At 46.8% G+C, this 15128-nt stretch overlaps 1 protein-coding gene across 1 annotated transcript in view; it reads left to right on the forward strand.

The window, feature by feature from the left end:
* Snx8 (sorting nexin 8) overlaps positions 1–15128 on the forward strand; it is a 65831-nt gene that overhangs the window by 26627 nt on the left and 24076 nt on the right. The window lies entirely within an intron of this gene.

The following is a 15128-nucleotide window of genomic DNA, read 5'->3' on the forward strand; positions in this document are numbered from 1 at the left end:
CCCCTCCCTTCTCTCGGAAAAAAATAAAATAAAAAAGAGCCACCTGGGCATTACCAAATTTATTGGTGCTTTTATAGAAGCTACTTCCACTAGATGGCATTAAAGAGCTGCATGTTAGCTAACAACTTCAGAAAGCTGAAACCCATCTAGCTGAAATCAGCAATACACTTCCCGATGGTGTTTGTCCTGATATTGTGAGTTTCTAGGTATGAGCCACGAGTCTCAGCCACTTAGTCACTTATTGGACATGTTGTGTTTCAGGCACTGTGTTTGCAATGTAGCAGTGAGACAGGAGCCCATGTGGTTAGTAGTTTGCTTGGCAGTCCAGAGGATCTGAGTTCAGTTCCCGGCCCCTACACTGGGTGGCTTCCCTGTAACACCAACTCCAGGGGCTCTGATGCCTCATGTGTACATACTCAGACACACACACACATACACACACACACACACACACACACCCCCCTTAGGATGTGCTAGAGAGAATCAAAGCCAGGGGGTGCTGTCCTGGGGACAGTTGATGTTGCAAACCATAGTTGTCACCAATAAAAATGTCACAGAGAAAGCAACACTTACTGCCAGGAAGCTGAGGAGGATAGGAAGTTGGTCTAGTATGTGGGTGGATGAGGGAACCTTCTGGGTAGAGGAGAAAGCCAGTGCCAAGGCCTCAGGCCAGGTGCAGGGTTGAGGCTGCTGAGTTGGAGGGAACTAGGGAGCTGCAGAGAGTGTTTTTTGACTGTAGAGAGAAAAGAACATTTTGTGTGTGTGATGGGGGTAGTGGCAGTGGACTTGAGGAAGCCTTGTTTAGGACCTGTTCTCCTTGGGGATTGCCTGGCATCCTCAGTGAGGAAGCTGTACTCATGGTTTCTTTTCTTCCTTTTTTCTTTTTCCCTTTGCCCCTTTACTTTTTAATTATCCACTTGCCTGTTCATTTCCTTTTGCTTCCTCCTTTTTTGAGATGGCCTTTTTAGGAGCCCAGGCTGGACTGGAACTCCCGATCTCCCAGCCTCCATCTGCTTAATGGATGGGTGGTAGAGTGCTGGGATTACAGGTGTGACCACATTACCCTTTTGGAGGGGTGCTGGGCATGGAACCCAGAGCTTCATTCATGCCAGGCAAGCGTTCTACCCACTGGACCACATCCCAACCTGGTTTCTTCTTTTAACATGATGAGGTTTGTTTCCTTTCTCCCCCACTGTGTTTCAGGGAGTACTTGGTCCCTTCATGAAGATGTTCTTCTCGATACTTGACCATTAGAAATCTGGCATCGGTCCTGTGGCCTATAAAAGCCCACTGGCAGAAAAACAAGTTTGTATTTCCCTAGAGTTGATCCTAAGCAGTGAGTGAAATCACAGCAGAATGGGTTGTATTTGAGGGTGGTTATGTCCTTTATAGTAGCAGAGGGCTGTGGGTGGGCTTTGCTAAAAATGAAGCTCAGCGGTGCTCCCTCAGCTGTGACCTGCTATGGGAACTAGCGTCTTCACTGACAGGTGGAGTAGAGCATGCACTGCCTGTGGAAAAGGATTGCTGTAAGCCCAGGAGTTATCCTAGACATGATGGTGCTGGCTCCTAGTGACTCAAGAGTTGATAACTCGGGAGGCAGAGGCAGGCGGATTTCTGTGAGTTCGAGACCAGCCTGGTCTACAAAAGCTAGTTCCAGGACAGGCTCCAAAACCACAGAGAAACCCTGTCTCAAAAAACAAAAAACAAAACAAAAAAAAAGAGTTGATATAGAAGGCTTGAAAGTTCTATGCCTGTGTGGGCAGCTTGTAAGTGTAACCCTGTCTGAAAACAAAAAGTAAAATGAAGGCTTGCGGTGTGGCTCAGTGGTAGAGCACCTGCCTAGAATCCTCCAGTGTGGGGCTGGGTGTGGCTCAGTTGGTAGAGCACCTGCCTAGAATTCCCCAGTGAGGGGCTTGGGTGTGGCTCAGTGGTAGAGCTCCTGCCTAGAATCCCCCCAGTGAGGGGTTGGGGTGTGGCTCAGTGGTAGAGCTCCTGCCTAGAATCCCCCAGTGAGGGGCTGGGGCATGACTCAGTGGTAGGGCATTAGCCTACCATGTGAGCCCCTGGGTTCAATCCTCAGAAAAAGAAAAGACTGTAAATTAGTTGGTTCTAAGTTTTGAAAGAGGTGTGTATGTCTTTCAGACTGAGGAAAAGAAGACAGAAAATACTGAGCATTGGCCCAAGTGGAAGGCAGCTGGGCCTTTTGCTTGAGGGGGTGTAGATTGGCTGAGTCACTTAGGAAAACTGGAAATATTTACTAAGCTGAGCATATGCAAGTGCTGTGATCCAGCACATACACTAACGCCTGTGTTATGTACCCAACAGAAGTGCATGCAACATATGTCCATAAAAGCCATGTTCTGGAATGTTCTCAGCAGTGCCATGTGTCATAGATTGGCAGTGAAACCATCCAGATGCCCAGCAGGCATGAAATGAGTGAGTAGTGGGCCATAGCTGCATGACAGGATTTTTGGAAGGGACGGGCTGTATCCACTGTGTGTGACCTGTGAGCTTCAAGATTAAGGAAGAGGTTAGAACTGGGCTCTGACTCTACTGTATAAAATAGACTAGGCCAACCTGTGAGAGACCTGTCTCATAGAGGTGGTAATTGAAGAGAGTGATGAAGTGTTAGTCTCTCATTTTGTTACTTTATAAAAGAAAGCACAGCTGAGCGATACTTTAAAAACAAAAACACAGCCAGGCGATAGTGACGACATGCGAGGCAAAGGCAGGTGGATCTCTGTGAGTTTGAAAGTTAGCCTGGTCTATAGAGCATGTTCCAGGACAGCTAGGACTAAACAGAGAAACCCTGTCTCAAAAAAAATCAAAAACCAACCAAACAAAACCCAAAGCACACCATCTCTCAATAGCTGTTGCTAACCTTAAACTCTATGTAGATTAGGTTGGCTTTGAACTCATAGGAATCATTTGCCTGCCGGTGCCGCCAGGGTGCTGGAATTAAAGGTGCATACAACCATATGTGGCCTTTAGGTTTTGTTTTGTTTTTCTAGATGGAGTTTCTCTGTGTAGCTTTGGAGCTTGTCCTGAAACTTGCTCTGAAGACCAAGCTGGCCTAGAACTCACAGAGATCCACCTGCCTCTGCCTCCCGAGTGCTGGGATTAAAAGCCGCTGCCACCACCATACCTGATAATGTTTTATCTCAGACTCCCAAGTGCTGAGATTATAGGCATGTGTCACCATCCACAGCTCTTTTCTATTATTGTGGGTGTTTGAATACTTTGTGATTAGAACAAACAGAAATTTCAAAGGTAGTTAGCAAAAAACAAATGAACAGACTGAATTAAAAAGTGGTTGAGTGGCTGGGGATTTTAGGCAGTTTTGTTGATTTGCAGAAAATTTGAAAATGTGTTCTGCAGTCATTTGGAAACACAATTGATATCTGAAAAGCACTCCATCTGGAGTGGTGCAGCCTCGGGAATGGGGAAGTTAGCAGAGTCTTCATAGACTGCGGAGCTGAGGCGGTTGGTCTGAGTCCTCATGGAGGCTGTGAAAGTCTGCTTTCTTTCCCTTTCCTGCAGTGCTGGGCTGGAATCCAAGCCTCTGCATATGTCACTCAGGTTTTCTCACAGCAGATCCTCCTGCCTCAGCCTGCTGGACTGAGGAGCGTGAGGGGAGGGTTCCTCGCTGCACTTGGTTTAAAGCTTGCTTTGGTGTGTGCTGGGACTTTAGTAGTACAGTGCTTGCCTGGTGTGCAGGGCTCTGGGTGCCAGCCCCAGCAATGTATCAAACAAAAGCAGGAAAGTGGTTCCTTTAGGCAGCACCAACACGGGTAAGGGCGCCTGTCCTTGTCAGGAGAGAGCCTAGCTGCAGCCCGTGGCCTCTAGATGGAAGACTACTGCTTCCTGAGTCTCTGGGGCATCCTGGTGTCTCCTGGCCCCCAAGCTGCTGAATTGTCATTTCTAAAGTTGTGCTCATGATAAGGATGAGGAAACTTATGTTCGTTCCCATTTCCTGAGGACAGTTTGTTTATTTAAGAACTCAGCTCACAGGTTTTTGTTTGTTTTAATTTTATTAAAACTAAATCATTTTTTAAACTATGTGAATGTTTTGTCAGCATGTATGCACGCTGGGTGCAATGCTTGGTACCTGTAAAGGCAAGAAAAGGGAGTCGGGTCCTTGGCCTTTCAGTTACAAATGGTTGTTAGTCACCATGTGGGTGCGGGAATTGAACTTGCAAGGCTGTTAATCATTGGCCAGTCATCTTTCCAACCCCTCAGAGAATCTGCTGAATCTAAAGTGCAGTTTCCTAAGCTTGAGAAGGAATCTGCTTACTGAATGCTGAGAGCATCTCCTATTCCAATTACCAACGCTTTTCCCCAAACACCTCACTCTTCTTTGATTCAGAATCTTGTTATGTGGCCTGCCTGGTTCTCTGGCAGAGAGAGCTGGGGCAGAGCCAGACCTGCTGGACTCTCCCTGGGGCTGAGAGGGATGGCGAGTGTGAAGACTCTGACATGGTGTCCCATCGTGTGTGTGTGTGTGTCCCTGTCTTCAGGGAGAAACACACTCACTGAGTCTAGAGTCTGTCAAAGCAGTTAATGGTATCAAGCAGGGACTTATGTAGGGTTGGGATGGGCAGAGTAAGGAGCAATAATATTTTGCCACGCTAGCAGTGGCTGGGTGGAGGCAGGTCTAGGTAAGGTAGCTAGAGACAGGTCGCCAAACTCTAGCTAGACTCAGGAAGTTACACTAGGTCTTACATCAAATCAAATTAGGCTCAGGAAATTACACTGGGCCTCGTGCAGCCCAAAATCTCCCCTTTTTGTTTTTGACATGACAGTGGAAGACATGGTCCCTGTCTTAGGTTGTCTCCCATATGGAGATCTTACCCATCGCTGAGTACCATGTAGCTCATTTATGAAAAACCCTCTCCATGACCTGCCTTCGGTTGTTCAGCCTGTCTGAGATCTTACCCATCACTGGTCAACTGGAGGGTGGAGGAGGGGCGTTTATATGAAGATTACCAGTCATACAGTTACACGAGGGCCCCAGACTCCTGAGTGGCCAGCCTATGATAGTATACCTCGACCTGATGTAATTCAACAGCCTCCAATCTTTGGCAGATAAATTGTGTGATCTTATTGAACATACAAGGGCCCAGTAGTAAGAAGCATAAGGAAAAGGAAGGGTCCAAGCAGGGGAAGGAAACAGGGTAAGAATCCATGAAAGCCCATCCACATGGGGTTGTCCTGAAGGTTTCACCATCTCTTCTCTAGGTCTCATCAGGGTAAGCGACAGCATCCACGTCTTCGATTGTTTCTGGGGAAGAAGCAGAAAGGCACTCCTCAGGGGTGGAACATTTCCTAGGAATCATCATTATCCTCATGGGGTAATATGATCTCTAGCCGGCACCCAGATGGGCCTCTTTTCATTTTGAGGGAAGACACATCCCTCTTCCGGCATTGAGGAGTGGGTCTGGTCTTCTTCAGCCTCCAGACAAGGGGTCCTTCCATTTGACCCAGACAGAACTGTAGGTAATTGATGAAGACCAATGTTTTTGAAAAGGAGACAGATATTTATCTTCTCTAGAGAAATTTAGAATATTTAGGGTCAATAATGCCTTTCTCAATTGATCATGTTGGAGCAGAGACCCCTTTTTGCTTTTCTAGTTGAGACTTGAGTGATTGTACCCTTCCATGATGGCCTGTCCCCTTGGATTATATGGAATGCCAGTGGAATGAGAAATTTTACAGGTTTGTAGAAAGTCTATAAAGGCCTTACTGATAAAGCATGTGTTGACCGAGTTTTCTGTCCCACCAGGTCCCATAGCCGTAAAGTCCCAAAGAAGCACACAGGGTCTACATTAATCATAAACTAATTGGCCTATTAGTTCAGGCTTTTTATTAACTCTTATAACTTATATTAGCCCATAATTCTTGTCTGTGTTAGCCATGTGGCTTGGTACCTTTTTTGGCAAGGCAGTCACATCTTGCTTCCTCTGTGTCTGGGTGATGACTGCAGACTGACACTTCCTTCTTCCCAGAATTCTCGTTGCCCCACCTAACTTCCTGCCTGGCTACTGGCCAATCAGCGTGTAATTAAAACACAAGTGACAGGGTACAGACCATTGTCCCACAGCAAGCATGGGCCATTATCTGTTTTAATTTGGCTAGGTAAGCCCTCCCTCCTGGACACCAGGGAGAAACACCCACTGAGTCTGGAGTCTGTCAAAGCAGGATCTCATTTAATGGTGTCAAGCAGGGACTTATATAGGGTTATGATAGGGGTGGAGAAGCTTGGGATAGGTTAAGGCGGAGTAAGGAACAAGGGCCAATAATATTCTGCCACAGTAGAGGTAGCTGGGTGGAGGCGCGTCTAGGTTGGGTAGTCAGAGACAGGTCTCCAAACCCTAGCTAAGCCCAGAAGTTACACTAGGCCTCACACCAACTCAAGTTAGGCTCAGGAAATTACACTGGGCCTCATGTGGCCCAACAGTGGCCAAGGCTGATAGTAAACTCAAGATCTTCAGTACAGGTGCTCTACCACTGAGCCACACCCCAGCCCCTCACTGGGGTTTTTTGAATAGGGTTTCTCTGTAGTTTTGGAGCCTGTCCTGGAACTAGCTGTTGTAGACTAGGCTAGCCTCGAACCACAGAGATCCGCCTGCCTCTGCCTCCCAAGTGCTGGGACTAAAGGCGTGTGCCACTACCACCTGGCTATTTCATTTCATTTTCATGCAATTGTACTCTGACATGCTGCTGTTTATTTTCCCTGTTCTGGAAAATAACTACAGAATGGTTTAGGAGCACCTGGTCACTGTTAAATGTGGGGAGAGTATATAGGCATGGTCTTAAATTGCATTAGTCTATCCTTGACACTGGTTGTCAATCTATGGCCCTGAGGCCAGCAAAATGCCTAGGAATTTATGTGAAATGCATGTTCTAAGGTCCTTCCTAGGCCTGTAGGCTAGGAATCTGGGTAGGTGGAATGCAGATGGGGGCAGCCGTCCGTGTGTGAACAAGCCTACCAGGTGATTCTAATGCAACCCCATTTGGAGTTGTGAGCTCTGGGACCCTGCCATCTGTCACTGGCCTTCCTTATCTCTGTTGTGGTCAGCTAACAGCTTAGGTTTGCACTCTAAAGTGGTATAGTGCTAAACTTGGAGTCTGCAGGAAGGTGCAGTCAATTCTTTATCCCACCAAGTGAAACAGAAGAACCTCACAGTCTCTCTGAGAACAAACACCAAGTGCCTTTTCCTAGGGCAGATGTAGGAACTAGGAACTTCTTTCTGTTTGGTTATTTTTGAGACATGGTCATAGCCCTGGCTGTCCTGGAACTATGTATCCCAGGCTGGCTTCCATCTCACAGAGATCCACCTGTCTCTGCCTCTTAAATGCTGGGATTAAAGACACGTGCCACCATGCCCAACCCAGACGGCACTGATGGACCAAAAGAATGATTCCATCCAAGCCCTACTTGCTGAATTGGTTGAGTTTTTTGGGGTTAGTTACAGAAGCACAAAAAACCCATGGGCTACACCAGCAAGTCCAAGTCTTAGTATTTGGGATCCAGGGGAAGAAGGACCTTGGTGAGGATCCTGAAGACTCCTGAGCTTTTTGAGTTTCTCTCCCCACATGGAACGATGTCAGTAGGCTGAGTGTCAGGCAGCTGCTCTGTGTCAAGACAGTGATGGTCAGGAAACAGCCACATGGTGCTTGTGATGATTCTAAGAGAGCTTTCTGTGGTGAAAGATGTCTGTCCTTCAAATGTGGAGTTGGGGATGTCTCTAGCAGCCCCTCCATTGGTCTGGAGTAGTGTGGTTCTGAGCTGGGCTGGACTTGGCCTCCTAGCAGCAGTAGGTGCAGGGGACTGCCAGTGAGCTGCTTGCCTGTTCCTTGTGTATACCATCCACCTTCCAGGAAGTCTTTTGGCCTGGGACTGATGTGCTGCCGTCAGCATTTGCGAAAGGGTTGCTTCAGTAAGGGACAGAAAGGGTTATGTCACCGTTTACAAGGAAGATCCTGTTTGCTCCTGCCGGCCCATTTGGACTCCTCGATTACCATGTTACTGTCTAAATAAACATTCAGCAGGAAGACCCTTGGGGACAAGAACTGAATGTGCGTGCGTGTGTTGTTTTCATTACTTTTGTTATTTTTAAGACAAGGTCTCTATGTAGTCAAGACTGGCCTCAAATTCATTTTGTAGCTCAGGCTGGCCAGGAACTCATAAACTTCATTGTTTCAGTCTCCTAGGTGCTGGGATTTCAGGCGTGACTGCAGTGCCTGGCTGGAGTCATTACTTTATCCACAGTGGGTACCTGACTTGTAGAACCACAACATCTTGGGCTTTACTTGTCTGTTTCCATTTCCTGTTTGTCAGGTGTGGGGGGCGGAGGAGCACATGGCTTCATACTGCCTATGGGATTGCTCCCTCTAATTGTACCTTGTCTTAGTTACTTTTCTGTTGTTATAACAAAAAACCATGACCAAGGCAACTTACAGAAGCAGCATTTGATTAGAGTCTATGATTTCAGAGGGGTTCGTGATGATCATGGTGGGGAGCATTGCAGCAGGCTGGAAGGAGTGGTGCTGGAGCAGTAGCTGACACTTCCTGTCTTGGGACACAACCATGAGGCAGAGAGGGCTGACTGGGAATGGTTTGGGCTTTTGAAATCTCAAAGCCCACCACAGTGACATGCCTCCTCCAATAAGGCTATACCATCCAACCCTTCCCAGATAGCTCCACCAACTGAGGACCAAGTATTTAAATATATGAGCCCGTGGGGGCCACTCTGATTCGGTCCACTGTACCTGCTTGCCCTTCTTAGCTCTTCTACGGTGGCTCTAATGCTCTTGGGGTAGGGAGGTCTCTGGAGAGGAGAAGCCTGCGAGTCCCTTAGACTTCCGTTTCATTAGAAGGTATTCCCAGCATTGGAAGTGAGCACTCACAAAATCTCTGCTGCGGAGGACATTTATTTAGTACCGAGTATTCAACTGAGGGCTTTGCGCATGCTAGGCGGATGGGGTGTCACTGAGCTGTGTCCCCCCAACCCCTCACTGGGGAGTTCTAAGTAAGCATTCTACATGAGCTACACTTACCAGCCCACTTTCTACTTCTTGAGACAGGACTGGCCTTGAGTTCACTGTATCTATCCCAGGTTGGATTTGAGCTCATGATCTTTCCGACTGAGTGTCCTAAGAAGCTCATCTCAGAAGCAGGCAGAGCCCCAGTCATGGCTTCTGGGGGAACACTTTCCAAGTTTTTGTTGGTGGCTTCACAAAATGTTTTTGGACTGGAAGGTAATAAATCTGAAAGGAAGTCAGTGGCATTTATTGAGTGTTTTATTTTCACCAGCTATTTTCAGCTGTGCTGTGTCATTTAATTCCGAGGCGCACTGCCTTCCAGCTGAGAACCCCACAGTAAAGCAATTTGTTCCAGAATGGTTAGAGCAGGGAGAATGTGAGGTTGGTGGGGCCTGTCTCGGGGATGCTGGAGGACTGGAAGGATTCTTGCTGTGTTCTTGGCAGAGGTGGTACAGGCCCGCTGGGTGGTAAGGGCACCTCTGTCTTTGTGTGTATGTTGAAATTGGGTCTTGCTCTATGATCAATTTGTCCTCAAAATCTGAATCCTCCTTCTCTGCAGGGACTATTAGGCATGTGTCACTGTGCTTACCTCTTGGAAATATTTTTATTACATTATCCATTTATTTATGGTTGGGAGAATACATGTGCCATGGTGCACACGTGGCAATCAAAGACCAGCTTATGGGAGCTGACTCCTAGGGATCAAACCAAGATGGTCAGACTTGGTAGCAAGTGCTTTTGCCTGCTGACCCAGCTCACCAGCTTCCTGACCTGGCTCTTTATGTCCATTTTGCAGGTGATAAATTCTGTGCTCAGATGTAGTCATTCACTGGCCCACATCCCTGCAGAAATATGGAGACTGGCTTCCGCCAGATGTCTCTTGTCAGAGCCTGCTTTTGCATTCCAGCTTTGGGCCTGGCTGTTTCTCATCTAGTTTGGTTTACTTCTGCCATGCTGGGGTAGTGTCACTGAGGAAGGTATCGGTTTGCTAAGAGGGCTAAGGTCTGTCTGTGATGCTTGTACCGAAGAATCCAGAATCTCCCTTCCTGTTTCTGTCCTTACTGCTGCTAGTGGTCCACCCATGACAGTATAGCTGTCCAAAACAAACTGTTTTCGTTTGTTTTGAGATAGAGTCTGAGTACGTAGCTCTGGGTAGTCTTTAGCTCAGAGGTCTCCTCATGCCTTTGCCTTGGAGGTGCTGGATTACAGGTGTGTGCTTTTTCTTTCATTTAAATTTGATTTTGAGGGACTGGAGAATGGCTCAAATTGAGTGTTTACTGCTCTTGCAGAGGACTCACAACTGCCTATAAAAATCCAATCCCAGGGCATCCAGCACCCTCTTCTGGCCTCTGTAGACTCCAGCACTCATGCAGTGCACATAAACTCGATGCAGGCCCTTACATATTCATATTCATAAAATAAGTAACATATTTTTAAAAAAGTTTGTTTTGAAAATATGGACTCCTTAAACTTTTTTTTCTTTTCTTTATTAGAGACGGGGTTTTCCTGTAGTTTTAAAACCTGTCCTGGAACTAGCTCTTGCCTTTCACTGGGGGATTCTAGGCTCTACCACTGAGCCACACCCCAACCTCTTAAACTGCCCCCCCCAAAAGATAGGGTTTCAATATGGAGTCCTGGCTATTCTGCCACTCCCTGTGTAGGTCAGGCTGGCTTCAAACCAACAGAAGTCTACCCTTCTCTGCCTCTGCAGTGCTGGGATTGAGGAGTGTTCCACCATACTCAAGCAGGCCCCTGAATTTAGTAAATTAACAGGTGGGATCATAATGTGTTTTGGTTGGTGCCTCAGAGATCTGTGAGGACATTTGGGTTCATAGAAGTGTTAGTGTGCTTTTAATGTTTGGGCTCCCTCCCTCCCTCCCTTCCCCCCCCCCCCTCTCCTCATGTGTGTGTCTGTGTAGATGACGCCAGAGGAGTTCAACTGGGGTGTTGGTGGTATTCTTCTGGAGTCTCCCACCTTGAAAAATTTAAAGATATTTATTTATTGTATATTCCGTATTTGCATGTGGAGGTGAGAGGACAACTTGCAGGAGTCAGTTCTCTCCTACTTTTATGTAGGTTCTGGGGATCAAAGTCAGTAGTCATGTTTGGCACAGGCCTATCCTTCTGAGCCATCTTGCCAACTCTGTTATTTATTTCCTTCCTTACTTGTTGATGTACAAAAGAGTTCCACAATAGCCCAGAATGGAGTGTAACAAAGGTTTATTTATCTGGGGATAAAGTCACAGGGTAGTGCTCCACAGTCTTGTGCCAGCGCTGAGACATGGAAATGAATCCAGCAGCTGAGAGACCCATGCCCAGAGTGTGCTGATATCTTAAAGGCTGTTGGCTGAAGGAGAGCCCACAGCACTCACCTATTTATTTATTTAAGATAGGGTTTCTCTGGGTAGTCATGGATGTCCTGGAACTCACTCTGTAGACCAGACAGCCTCAATCTAAGAGATTCGCCTGCTTCTGCCTCCAAAGTGCTGGGATTAAAGGTGTGTACCTACCTGTGTTCAGTGTTTTGCCTGCATGTATGTATGTGCACCATGCAGAGGCCAGAAGAGGACATCTGATCTCCTGGAATTGGAGTTAAATTGGGTTGTGACCACCATATGTGTGCTAGGAACTGAACCTGGGTCCTCTGCAAGAACAGCAAGTGTTCTTAACTGCATAGCCATCTCTCCAGCCCCAGCCAGCTCTGTTTTTGGAACATGGGCTCTCAGTATTTTTTTTCTTTTAAATGAGAGTGTGTGTGTGTCCTTGTGAATATGTGATTGTGGATATGAGTGTGAGTGTGTGTGAGTGAGCAAGCCTGTGTGCCAGCGAACAACCTCAGGTGTGTCATCTTTAGAAACACTGTTTACTTACTTTGAGACAAGGTTGTTGAGCGATGTTTTTAGCTCTTTTAGCTTTTTGGAGGCCTACCACCCAGCTCCCAAATAAATCACACACAGAGGCTTATTCTTAATTATGAATGCCCAGCCTAAGCTTGGCTTATTTCTTGCCAGCTTTTCTTAATTTAAATTATCCTGACTATCTTTTGCCTCTGGGCTTTTATATTTCTCTATTTTCGTATACTTTTCTTTACTTCTTTCTCCTTGGCTTGCTGTGTATCTGGGTGGCTGACCCTTGGTGTCCTCCTCCTCTTTCCTCCTCTTGTTCTCTTGTTCCTCCTCCTTCTTCCTCCTTCTTCCTCCTTCCTCCTCCCCCTCCTCCTCCTCCTTCCTTCTCCTCCTCCTCCTCCTCCTCCTCCTCCTCCTCCTCCTCCTCCTCCTCCTCCTCCTCCTCCTCCTCCTCCTCCTCCTCCTCCTCCTCCTCCTTCTTTTCTCTGAGACAGGGTTCTCTGTAGCTTTGGTTCCTGTCTTGGAACTAGCTCTTGTAGACCAGGCTGGCCTTGAACTCACAAAGATGCGCCTGCCTCTGTTTCCTGAGTGCTGGGATTAAAGGCATGCATCACTGCTGCCCAGCTTTCTTGCTCTTCTTTTTTCCTCCTAGATTTCTCCTTCTATTTGTATTCTATGCCTGCAGCCCCACCTATCCTCACTCCTTTATCTCTTTATTAGGATCATCAGGTGATTCAAACAGGCACAGTAACACAGATTCACAGAGTTAAACAAATGCAGCATAAACAAGAATCATACATCTGAATATAATATTCCCCAACACAGGGTTGCTCATTAACCTAAAACTGGATTATTAGGCTATGTTAGGCCAGCTGGCCAACAATCCCAGCTATCCTCCTGTCTCTGCCTCCAGTATTGGGATTATTAATGTGTGCCATCACGCCTAGCCTGGAGTCATGGATGCTGGGGATAAGTTAGGTCCTTGTGTGTACATGGGAAGTACTGACTGGCCTTTCCCCCAGCCTCTTTCTTTATTCATATACATATATATGTGTATGCATGTATACACACACATTTATTTAGCTTTTTAGTCTTAATTGTTTGGGTTGGGGTGTGTGCACCAGCCACAGTATGCTTGTGGAAGTCAGGAGGACCTGAGGGAGTTGGTTTCCCCTTTTACCACTTAGGTCATCAAGCTTGGTGGCACCATAACCTATTGAACCATCTTACGAGTCCCTCTCCTTATTTTTTCAGACAGGGTCTGTGTAGCCTGGGCTGATGAAGGACCCTGCTCCTTTGTTCTATTAAATCCTGAGGGCAGTCAGGGTTACATGTGTGCACCCCCACGCCTGCCTTTCCAGGGTGTTAGAGAGAAGCTAGGGTAGAGGTGCCGTTTGTACTGTTGAGATCTGCCTTTTAGATTCTCCTGTGTGCAAAGTTCACATTCTTCAGGCGCATGTGAACCTTTGGTAATCATTAGTGAGATTTCAGGCCGTGTAGAGACTGTCTTACCCTAATCTCCAGGGAAATATTGAAATAAATAAATGCTTATTTTATTTTTTTGAAAAAGCACACAACTGTGATTCTAGTACCTGGGAGCCGAGGCAGGAGATATTTGTTGAGGCTAGACTGGTCTATGTTTTGAGTTCTTGCCAGCCAGGGGTAAGGTAGTGAGGCTATGTTTTGAACAAATATTTCTTAATAGAGATCTCTGTTACCCCTCTGTTTATTATCCTTCTTCCAACTCTGCTCATTTTTCTGTCCCTATGTCATTTATATTACATAAGTGTTTTTAGCAGGTAGCATGCTTTGAGATTGGGCATCATGCTGTATCCCTGAATGGCCTTAGACTTAAAGCAGGCTGTGGTTATTCTGCTTTTACCTCCCAGATTCTGGGATTATAGGTATGTACCATGAGCAGGATTTTGTTTTTATCATTTTATTTTTTGTGTAGACCAGGCTGGCCTGGAGATCAGGACCCTCCTGCCTCAGCCTCTTAGTGATAGAATTACCAGGGTGCACCATTCTGTCCTGCCTACATCAGCCTGGTCAGTCTCTCTCTTAATCTCTTGCCTTGAATTCCTGACCCTCCTGTCTCTAGCTCCCAAGTGCTGGAATAACAAGGCATGTACCACTGTGTGTGTTTGTCTTTTGACATCTATGGTTTCGATAAAAAGTTGGCTGTTGATCTGACATTAGGGTTTCCTGGTCTTCTAAACTCATGCACCAGGGAATTATTATTTTTATTATTTTGGTTTTTTGGGATTTCTCTGTGTATCTCTGACTATCCCGGAACTCACTCTGTAGAGCAGGCTGGCCTTGAACTCACAAAGATCCACCCCCCTCTGCCTCCCTGAGTGCTGGGATTAAAGGCGTGCACCACCTTTGCCCAGCTTGCACAAGGAAGTTCTAAGAATGGACACTGTGGTGATTGGAATGGGAATGGCTCTGTACACTTATATACTCGAATATTCGGTTCCTAGTTGGTGGAACTATTTGAGAAGGACTAGGAGGTGTGGCCTTGTTGGAGAAGTTGTGGCTTGGAGGTTTAGCTCTCTTCTGCTTCATGCTTGTAGAACGAGATGTAAGTTCTTAGCTACTGCTCCAGTGTTGTGCCTGCCTGTCTACTGCCATGTGCCCCAACTGTGTTGGTCATAGGTGTTTGGCTGGATGCTCCAGCTCGCTCCTGCAAAAGCCCCATTTTCTCTCTCTCCAAACCCCACCCTCTCAGAGAATCTGCAAAAAAATCCAGTTTGGCATTCTTGGTGGCAGGGAGCTGAACATGTGGTAAAGTGCTTGCCACACAGGTACAAGGACGTGAGTTTTGCCTCCCAGAACCCACATAAAAGACCAGGCATAGTGATGTCGAGGAGGCAGAGACAGACAGGAGGGTTCCTAGATGAAGGGGGTCTCCTACTTTCCCAACCTTGTTGAATTGATACTTTCCAGGTAAAGTAAGAGACCCCTGTCTATCATGGCTTGCTCCTAGAACTCTGATTGGGGCAGAGGGAATGGAAAAAGGACGGACATAGATGCACATAAACCTGGGGTGGGTGTGTCATGTGTGTCAACAACTTGGAACTTCAGCACAGCAGGAGGGGTTAGCTAATAGTCTGTAGGAGAGCAGTCTCGGGTTGCAGTTGTTAGTTTTTGCACGTACTGAGCAATGGTTTGTAAACACTTGTACTTGAACCAGAAGAAGCTTTGCCATGCCTCTGAGCAGGAGGAAGATTTTGC

Source organism: Alexandromys fortis, unplaced genomic scaffold, assembly GCF_014885135.2.
Source record: "Alexandromys fortis isolate MF-2015 unplaced genomic scaffold, M_Fortis_MF-2015_v1.1 scaffold_144, whole genome shotgun sequence".
Lineage (NCBI taxonomy): Eukaryota > Metazoa > Chordata > Mammalia > Rodentia > Cricetidae > Alexandromys > Alexandromys fortis.